We start from the raw sequence: 10671 nt of genomic DNA, 5'->3' as shown, positions 1-10671 counted from the left end.
GAACCATGACTGGGGATACTTTTGACCCCACAGCCATCTGAGATAAGCTACTTCTCAACTACCATGTCTTCAGATTCATCCGCATGAAACTTGATAGAGCCCCATTTCTTTGAGATGTGGCCAGGCAACTTGAACTTGGTCCTGTGTAGGAACTCAATCACATGCTCCTTGTTCTACACCTTGGTATGGATGGACATGATGACTTGGCCAATGTAAATTGTGGCCATGGTACCCTGGGGCTTTCCAGAGATACCCTTCACACCTGTTTGGAGCCTACACTGGGAACAGTGTAAGGTCAAAGGTCGGAGACATAAACATACATTGGAAATGGCTGTCTCCTATGTTCTTTAGAGCAACCCATATAAGAAACAAGCTATGTATGTGACAAAGGAGGCTGTTGTTTGCAGCCATTACACCGAGCCCCTGTGAGGAAAGGAGGGCAGCTGGCTTAATTGACTGCAGAAGATGAATAATTTTAAAAGTCTGCTGAGTCCCAGAATTCGGGGTGACAGTGGTCATCAGAGTAACAGAACTCTAGAGAAAGGCAGTGTTCATAGAAAAGAGTCAGAGGTTGCTGGTGGGGTCAGCTCCCACCAGCTGGAGGTTCTTTTCTTGATTCAGAACTCACGGAGTTTTATGTGGTGTTTTAATAAGAAAGATGTTTCCATCCTTGAACCATCCCTTCTCTAGCTTGGAGGTCCTTCCTGTGCTATAAAGATCACAGATAATTGCTGGCTTTGTACAAGGGCAGTACTGTTGAAAGGGACCTGCAAGCTTCTTTGTCCTAGGGACTAAAAGTCCCTATTTCTGCCCCAGCAGTTCCAAATCTACAAACAGATATTTTCACATGGTATCACTCCTCACCATTTGCCAGTTGGAGGATGGAAATGCAGGATATATTATAATAGTCGTTTCTGAGTTCAGGTAGAACTTGGAATCAGCGGAATTTGCCTTAGGCTCAAACTGTATGCCCTGAGAGATAACTCCCACAGTCTTAAGATTGAGAACATCATTTGAACTCCCATAGGCCTGATGCCTAGAAGGAGAGCAACCTGGTTTTTGCCCCTTCTTCTGCCTTTGCTGGTCTCCATGCCTAAGCATCACGTTCTATCCAGCTCCTGCAGATGACTTAACTGGCCTGAGTGCCTGCAAAGGACCAGGCATTCTCTAAGGCATATTTTACATGTTGCAAGGCATATTTAGCATTCTCTAAGGCATACTCTAAGGCATATTTACATATTTACATTCATCTAATACTTGCCATTCTGTTTTTCCAGTCTGGTCTTCCTTCACAATCTTGGGTTTATCCCTTCTCAGCTCAGCACTAAGGAAGGGAGTGTTTCTTCAAAGCTCTAACATGTACTGTACGTGCTGCTCCCAATGGTTCCCATCTTTCTGATTCCTTATAATTCCTCAGTAATGATTTGTGCTAACTATTTTTACTTTGTTTCCCCTGAGTCTCAACCTTGAAGAGTTTACTGTGGCCACTTGAAATTAAGTATGGGCTGCTTTTAATGGAACTAATTGTTATAAGTTCTCATAGGAAGAATCAATTTCAAGAATGAGAAGAAAAATCCATCCCCAGGGTTCCTACATCCTACCCTCGGCCTCATGATTTAATCACTTCATTTTAGAATAATGCACTCAGCTGTTTCCACATCAGCCACTGACTTTCCCCAAGAAACAAATAATAAGGAAGATGTGGCCTTAACTAAGATGGCCTTGCCATAGGTTAAAGGATCATGGACAGCTGATTTCTAGTGCCTTTAGATCATTGGAACAAAGCCAATTTCTTCCTCAGACCAGTTTGCTTTGATTTGCAATTTATTATAAACAAAAAGAACTGGCTATTTTGGGACTTGGGTCTGAACTATTACCTAAATCCTGACTAATCATAGTTTGTGAGGTAGGTGCTGCAACAAATGCCTGCCTCTGTCTCTTTCATTCTTTTTCTTTCTCTTCCTCTCTCTTCTTTTTTTTTTTTTTTTTAAAGAATATCTTTTTCTGGAACAATGAAGCAGATAAGAAATATAGGAAACCATAGAGAGTGAAATAGCATATATGGAATTGTGAGGATCATCTACTGACAGTAAGAGCAGTAACACAGAAACAGACTTCAACTGGCAAGAAACAGCAGGTCACTGCCTGCAGGGGTTGACCAGCTCAGAAACTTGACTGTTTCATGTGTTTGGGTAATGTAATCACACACAGATGTTGAACCAACTTATGCTCTAATGACATTATATTTGATATCTTCTACTTAATTGTAATTAAGGTTCAATTTCCTAGATCAATTAAATATATTAAAATATTTTATGGGCATTTATGAGCCTAAACTGATTTTTAAAAGCCACACAGTGGCATCAGGAGGGTTCTGTGTTTGAGAAGGCCACAATGCTTTTCAGTGAGATACTACATTTGTCCATAGGCTTAGGGAGAATAATTTACATTTCAATTTTACAAAAGTAACATTATGGTCGGCTTTCAACTAGGTATGCAAAGGTCTTCAATTTTAAGTGGAAGAATATCTGTGGGTGTGTGAGTATTGAATGAATTTCTTATATTTAATTTCTGCTATAACTTAATAGCCAATAGACAATAAGAAATGTTGCTGTCAAGGAGGCTTTTATGGGAATGAATTGGAGAAAGAAGCATAATTCTATACAATGGATGGAAGAACACCATACATCTCAGATTTCTGAAGATGTAAAACAATTTCAAATAGACTGTCCCTTTGTCCTTATAAGCATATTAGTTGTTAGGCCACATACTGTGATTTTTGATTTAGGATACATATTCACTATACTTAAATGTCCTAAAAGTGTAATAAGAACAAAAGTCTTAGTCAAAATGTATATATGCTTATTATTGTAGAATTTGAGTAAGTAGTAACATAACATCCTCAGAAAAGGAAATGGTATGTTTTTAATTCTGTGTCCCATGTATGAGAGCACAATTTGCAATCTAAAATTGATTAATTTTCATATATCACTTGATTAAAAAGCAGAATATTGGTGGAAGCTTCTGGAGTATTCCCAGAAGCATTAAAAGATAAACAATAGATGGACAAGTTAAATCTGCAATAAAATTCCATTAATCATATGTAGCTGAGGCTTTAGAAGTGAGTCATCAAATAATCTCTGGAAACTTTGAGGATATTTACTAAAATTTTAAAGCTGACTATATTCCAACTGAGAATGTTATCCCCCTAAGTTAAAAGAGAACTTTTATCTGACACACAGAACATATCTAGGTTATTTAATCTATATTATTTGCTAGGTGATTTTTAAATAACCATAGTTACTAGACCTAAAGGATTTATAGTAGGTGTCTGTTGCAGTGGTGATGGCACTAGATTGATTCAACAGTCATTTATTTGTATTAATGAATAGGAAATGAGAAAAAAGATTTGTGAAAGAACAAATAATCTAGGGGAGTTAATGAGCTCATGTGTGTACGCATACTCTTAACTTCCCAAGGAAGCTATGTTGTACAGCGCTCTCCCCCACCCACCTTCAACTCTGCAGCCCACAGGTAGAGAGAGGGGGCCATGTCCTATATTAGGAGTTGAGGGGAGTCAAAGGCCAGGGTTACTCATGTTTAGTGCAGTATAAAGTGCAGTCTGTAAAGCCTCTGGGTAATTTGATCAATGCAGACATTCAAAATCTATAATGCGAGTTCCAGAGTAAATGTTTGGATGAACTTGATTTTTAATTAAATTTAGAAGAAAACTAAAATTTCCATTTTAGTTGAGTAAAAACAAGAAGTTTAGCCAGATATCTGGCTGTTCAATATGATGTATATAAAACATCTAAATAATTAGTTTGTTTTTCAATTTTTGAATTCAAATGTCTGCTATCAGTAGACTCAAAGTGGATTAAGAATTAGTCATGATAACTCAATTTCTTTGATTTATGAAGAATGTGTGACTCAAAATAATGACGGATCCAATCTGTAAAGGGTAATTACTTTTATGTCGGAAATAGTCTTATGTCATTCCTGCACTTGGTCTAGAGTTATGTGTGTGTGTGTGTGTGTGTGTGTATATAATGAAATACAATGCAATGTACTACAAAAACATAATTCAAATATTATGATGGTATATTTATTCAAATGATTTCCATGATTCCACAAGTTTAGATGGCAATTACAGAGCTTCTAAATTTAGTATATAAAAATGATGCTAGAAAAATGGGTACCTACCATTTTTAAACATCTCTTTGAAATGTTAAAATCTCATATAAAAATCATAGTAGTATGCATAATAACTAAAGTGAAATATACTATTCTTAACGTTATCATTTACTTTTAAGATAGTGAATTAAAAATCCATACACTATTCTGCACTACTCTGAGCATGGACTAGACTTAATCTCCAAGTATTTCTAGCTCTCTAGAGTATACAAGGTTGCCTGTCTCATGTCTGAGCACTTTGACCTCGACAAGCCCTGTAACCCACAGAACACAGATAATGTTCCAAGACAAGTCCAGACTTGTAGAAGACATAGACAAGTCATAAGTGTTTGCAAGAAACATTTCTTTTTTAAAACACAGCAGCACAATCCATATCTAGTCAGTATAAGGCTGACGAACTACTGCTCACAAAGATCTCACAATAAATAAACAGAGTGGAATCTGGTTGCTAAGTTAATTCCAGTGAATTACAAAATAAAAAAAAAGTCTTTGGAATTTCAATGGAAATCAGGGAGAAATTGTTGGGCAAAGAATCTTGAGTGCCATATATTTTTTCCCTTTCTATTATTTTAACAAGAGTTTATGTTAAGAATATCACTTTTATGCTAATCAATTATTCACTTCCATAAGTAATTATGAATTTCAAAACCTAGAGGGCAGTTCTGTTACCCTTTAGGGATATCTTACTTATCTAAACTGTCAATATTCAGCCTTCTTAATCATGTGTCAATCCAAATTCTCTTTTATTTCCCAGCTCCCCTGCAGGAGTTGTAGTTTATTGGAAACTGTTATCTTCCAGTTGGACACTTTCATGGTTCAAATATCAATAACCTTTATAGCTTTTGTTCTCCTCTACACCTTCTTGGCTAATGCCTAATTTACTAGCATCTTGAAACCTTTTCTTTGGTTAGGAAAAAAACCTCGAATTTCTTTTATTCCATATTACCAGAAGAAATTCTGGCATTTTAGTGTAATTTCCTACAGAAAGTCTACAACTAGTTTCCATACTTACACTTAACAATCCCAGGGTTTTTAAGGTAGTCATATTTTTCTTCCTAGAGTCTGGTTTGAACAGTTCTTTTTTAAGTGTTTTAAAAATGTCCATTATCCAAGTAGCTTCAAGAGAAACTTTTGTTTAGTTATTATGTTTTGTTCAGTTTTTCAGACTTTCTAAGACTATGTGGTTTTTGGTTGCTTATCACATTCCATAGTAATTTCTCTCAAACATCAAGATAACATTGGTTGTACTATTTAATTTGTAATTTGTTTGGCAACAGATAATTTTGAGGTCAGGAAAGGAAGTTAATAGGAAAAGATAGAAACAAGTGATGGTAGAAATAATACTAAGAAGGTTCTTTCAAACATATATGCATTATTGAATCAATGTACAGTTTATGTATACATATGAGTAAATAGGCCTTCTGCAGCTGCCATAAGTTTAAATCTCATATAAAAAATCAACAATCAGTAGCTAACAAATGTATCAATATATGTTGTACAGGTAAGAAGTAGCTGAAAATATATCAAGATGAGCTGGATATAACATACCCATAGAATACAGCCTTATTTTTTACAAGGTACCCAAACATTTTTAGCTAAATTCCTTCTAGAAAAGAGAAATAATTTATTATATTCTTCCCTTGCTACTCTTCACAAAACCTTACAGTTTCCACAGGTAAAATCAATACTTTCTTCAGGGCAGTTAAACATATTCCAGCACAAATTTACAAAAAAATTGTAATACAAATATTAAAGTTTACTTATTCATATTTGATGGTTTCTGAAAATATAGTGTATTTCTAGTTTACATTTTGCCAGATGAATGTAACTTTTGAATGTCTCTTTTGTCTGGAGTAAGGAAAACAGTCTGGTCCATGGGCTTGCAACACTGATTGAAACGGCAAAATTTCACAGAGATGTCACAACAGGAAGAAGTTCTGGCATAATCAGCACTGATAATAGCATAAGAAAATACTAGCTAGTCTTTCTGATGAAGAATTCTGCTAAAGGAAAATCCAAATCAAGTTTGATTGTAAGAGCGATGATGTAGGTCTGACTGATCATATTGGCTGGTTGCATATTGAATTTCCTAAACTCACTAATCTGTAACTGTGAATGGAGTTATTTTTATGTGGTCATATACTTCAAATAAACACACTTAATATAAAATCTTAGGACATTACACTTATAAGATGCTCAACAGTAGAGTAGCGATGCTTCATACGATGTCCACAGGTGAGAATGTAGCCCACAGAAAAAATCCTCTTTGTAGCTACAGGATCTCTTTAAACTTAGCTATTTGATGCTGATCATTTAAATGCACTCACACTGATGTAAGATTAAACAGTGTGGTTAGAAGGGTTTTTGGCCCATGATGAGGGCAACTGAGTCTAACTTTAACTTTCCCATAACTAGCTGTGTAAAAATATAGGGAAGATCATCTAGCCTTTCTTCATCTCTAAACTTAGAACTTCATGCTAATCAGAACAGTTTTGAAGATAAGATAATATAGAAGAAAAAGGGTTGAAAAGTTTAAAACTATAAAAGCTAATCTGTTGATTACAAAGAATATACAAGTAATACGTTGAGTGGTTATTCCCAAACTAAGCTGTATGTCATAGGATGTTGCCAGTCTTCCACAGGCCCTGAATAATGAATAAACATTTTTTTATTTTCCTGAAGAAACATAGGAAACATCATTTCACAAGCACCATTTCCCTGTGAAAACAGGTAATGTATTTTCCCAAGTGAGTTTTAATTTTTGCATGAGGCACTTTGATCAGTTGCTGTTCTACAAACACTAACTGGACAGCAGAGAGATGTCCAGTTCACTCTGCAAAGAAGGCATATGTGTGTGCATGCTTGGAAAAGCATGCAATACCCCAGTGGTCTCTGGAATTACTAGGATTTGGGCCACAAAGGCAGCAAATGGTTGGGGGACAGAGGCAGGTCGGGGAGTACTAAAATTCCTCACACTACCACTGCTCTGCCTGCATTGCTGGGTGCTTCTAGAAGTATGTGCCACTTTTTGTGGAAAGGTTCCAAGAGCAGAAGTGGTAGAAGGTGAAAAATCAAGAGAGAGAGTGGAGAGGGCTGGTGTGGAAAGACCAAGAGCGGGACAGGAATATGGGGGGAGACTGGCTAGAATGCTGTGAGAGAGGGAAGTAGCAGGCTTAATGGCAAGTTTTGTGTGTATGTGTATATGGGGACAACGGGGTGCTTTTTTCTCCTGTCTCTCCTTCTGGGTATGAACTTGAAGGAGTAATTTTGTATTTGGAGGCTTCCCATCTTCTGAAACCATTTTTGAGAAGGTAGGAATCAGGGCAAGAAGGAGAAAATACCACTGCTAAGTGAACTCGGGGCAGTCTTCAAACACCCCACTGTGTTTCAGTGTGTGGCGTTTCTTGCAAATTCTCCATAAGGTGCTAGCTTGCTAGCTCTCCGCTGCCACGGAGGTCATTCGTGGCTGCTGGGGAAGAAGTGCCCATCTGCTTCTTCAGGTCATTGTGCATTCTGGCCCTCGGCAGTTGTTTCAAGATAAAATCACTTGGTCTCCAAAGTTATGCCCAACCTGAATGTCCAGAACTTGGAAAGCAAGAAGAATCAGAGTGCAGTTCCAGCTCAAGTTTAAGTCTAGGAGGAATATGAGAAGACTGGGAACAAGCCAACTCACGGAATGTAAGGAACTGACGTGCATGGGTCTGAACCAAGGCTCTGTGATTTCTCTAAGATACTTAACTTTCTTGTGCCCTATCTTTCCTATGGAGATATAATGTGTACAGCTCTGGTTTTTAGAGAAAGTTTAGAAAAAATAATGTATATAAAATATTTAGCAGAGTTTCTGGGATATAACAACAAACTCAATAACTATCATTAAGGCCAAAGCTGAACATCTTATTTTGCTAAGTCCAGATTGATTGTTACTGTAACTTTAAAAATAAGATGAACTAATTATAAGTGTTTCTTTCTCAAAATTGTATGTAAAGCTTTCCTTTAAAACCTTCAGAATAAGGACTTTTTATCTGCTCGCTTAGAAAGCAGTTTAAATTTAGGCTGTCCGTATTTCAGTTTTGTGGTGGTCTTAACTTTATCAACTAAGAGCTTCATATTGCCATAGGTTTTTGTTTTTTTCCTTTTAAGTAGGAAAAAGTAAATAATTCACCAGACAGGTTCAGAAGCTAAAGCCTGGGGGAAAAATTTGGCAACTTTGCATCTAAATTTAATCTAAGAGTAACTGTGTTGAGAAATATCTTAGTTGTGAATGTATTTGGAAAGTATAGACGTTCTCATTTGATAATTATTTTGGCTATCTAGAAAAAAATTAATTAATGGTTTCAATTGCAGAATCTGCAATTTTATGTAAGGATGGATATTTTTTCCTAGAATGTAAATATTATTTCAGTTTGAAGACAGGAAGAAGTGGGACAATGAACAACATATGCTTTCATTCAACAATATGTAATGATTGGCCACTATGTATCAGGCACATATTAATCCAGTCAAAGATTGAATTGCCCACAAAGACATTGCCAAAAGTAAGATATCCCAGATGTCCCAGTGCAGGAGGCAGTAGGGTCTGGATTATGGTTGGGAAAGGGGGAATGTTTTGTTAAAGGTTTAAGGAAGTGTCAGCCACAAAGCATTGGATGCTTGGGGGAGAGACGGTCTTGGCACACTGCTGCTGGGATTATCTTCTCCCCAGCACAGCATACAGCACATAAGCAGGCCCTGCAAGTCCAGCTTCATGCTGTACTTCCACCTCTCAGTCGTGCCCTCCATTTCTGGGAATGACCATGGGATCAGCCTTTGCTTGGGGGAGGGTTCCCACTTAGAGAACTGGACTATGGTGGCTGTTGTCAGTGCAGTGCGAAGTGTGGCTGGGTCCTTGTGTCAGGATCACCCTGACAGCTTGCCAAAATGCAGATTCCTTTAGTGCTATAGAACGAAATCCTGGGTATGCATAGGCAGGTGTCCATCAGCTCTAAGAGTCTTCTTTATTTTTAGTTTTTGGAGCAAGGGTAAAAATAAAGTAAAAAATAATTGTAGTAGAGCTACACACACACACACACACACACACACACACACACACACACACACACAGCCTTGATTTTTCAAGTGCAGTGTGTCTAACATACAATCTATTACTTTGGCTTTGTTTTAAAAAGGGGCAGAATTCATACCAGCCTTTGAAGGAAACATTTTTAACAGGTGTTTTTTTTCTTTTCTTTTTCTTTTCTCTTCTCTTTTCTTGTTTTCTCTTCTCTTTTCTCTCTTTTTTCTTTTCTCTTTTCTTTCTCCCTTCCCTTCCCCTCCCTCCCTCCATTTTCTTTTCTTCTTTTCCCCCTCCCCTCCCCTTCATTCTTTCTTCCTTAAATCCTTGCTATTTGTGCTTGTCTTGTCTTCCGATAGAAGGTACTGGTAAGCTACAGACCACTCGCTACCCCGTAATGACCACTAAACAGCATTCACAGCCACATGGGTTGGGTTAAAAGCCTGACCCCACCACTTATTAGTTGTGGAACTTGGGAATGTTTCTCAATTTCTTGGATTCCTCTAAGAAATCTAAGGGATCCCTAGAAACTAAGGGATCTTAATTTCTAGATCCCTAGGAGATTGAAATACCTTCTTCTTGAAGATTAAATTAGGTATTATGTTAAGGAGCTAAACAGGTTATAGCTCAGACGTGTTCAATAAGTTCCTGGTCCTCATAAACCTTATCTCAAGGCACTACCAATCTCATTTATTAATCACGGGGAGTGCACATATCTTTTCTCAAACATTCTCCAACTCTATATGCTTCCCTTTGTAGATAACGCTCTTCTCCTCTTTCCCCGACTACTGAAGGAACATCCATTCTTTCAAGATCCAGTCCAAATGACACCTTCTCGGGTGTCTCTCCGTTTCCTATGTCGTTAGCCCGCCACTAAATGCTCTCTCTATACACATGCTCACACAAGAATATGCATATACATATATATGTATAAAACGCCTGGTTAAGATAGATTCATGCGCCGATGGCTGGTCAGAGGAACACATGGGTGTGCTCTGAAGGAAGTGATGGCTCTATGCGGACAGGGTAGTTGTCCTAGAGTCCCCAGGCGCACCTCAGTGCTTAGGCGCAGCGCTGAGGGGACGGCCTCTGCCCCCGAGCCAGTCGGGTTTCTCCATTTTGGGACGCAGCTCGGCAGGGTACCGGCAGGGGGCGGCGTTGTCACGCAGCTGGACGCTCCAGGGGTGACACCCCCGCACCCTACCCCTCACCCCCGAGCGGCGCAGGTTGGGCGACTAGGCCGGGGCTGCCCCCCTTAGGAGGTGCGGGCTGTTTGTCCTCCCAGTCTGGGCGGGCAGGGCTGAACAGGGTTTGGGGAGTATTCTGTGACCTGGTCATTCTCCCCTCTGCCCCACCTCAGTCCCCAGCAGCGTCTAGGCGCTGGGAAAGCTGCTCTGGCATAGTTGATGGAGGCAGAGAGCTGCCGA

At 38.5% G+C, this 10671-nt stretch overlaps 1 non-coding gene across 1 annotated transcript; it reads right to left on the bottom strand.

Moving 5' to 3' along the window:
* Nucleotides 1-329: 329 nt before the first annotated feature.
* Nucleotides 330-462, bottom strand: LOC115897165. Its single transcript, XR_004057094.1, has one exon. It is a non-coding gene; the product is annotated as a small nucleolar RNA SNORA70 (small nucleolar RNA).
* Between the last annotated feature and the right edge of the window lie 10209 nt (nucleotides 463-10671).

Source organism: Rhinopithecus roxellana, chromosome 4 (genome assembly GCF_007565055.1).
Source record: "Rhinopithecus roxellana isolate Shanxi Qingling chromosome 4, ASM756505v1, whole genome shotgun sequence".
Taxonomy (NCBI): domain Eukaryota; kingdom Metazoa; phylum Chordata; class Mammalia; order Primates; family Cercopithecidae; genus Rhinopithecus; species Rhinopithecus roxellana.
The sequence above is the reverse complement of the archived record's forward strand: the minus strand, read 5'-3'. Positions and strand labels throughout refer to the sequence as shown.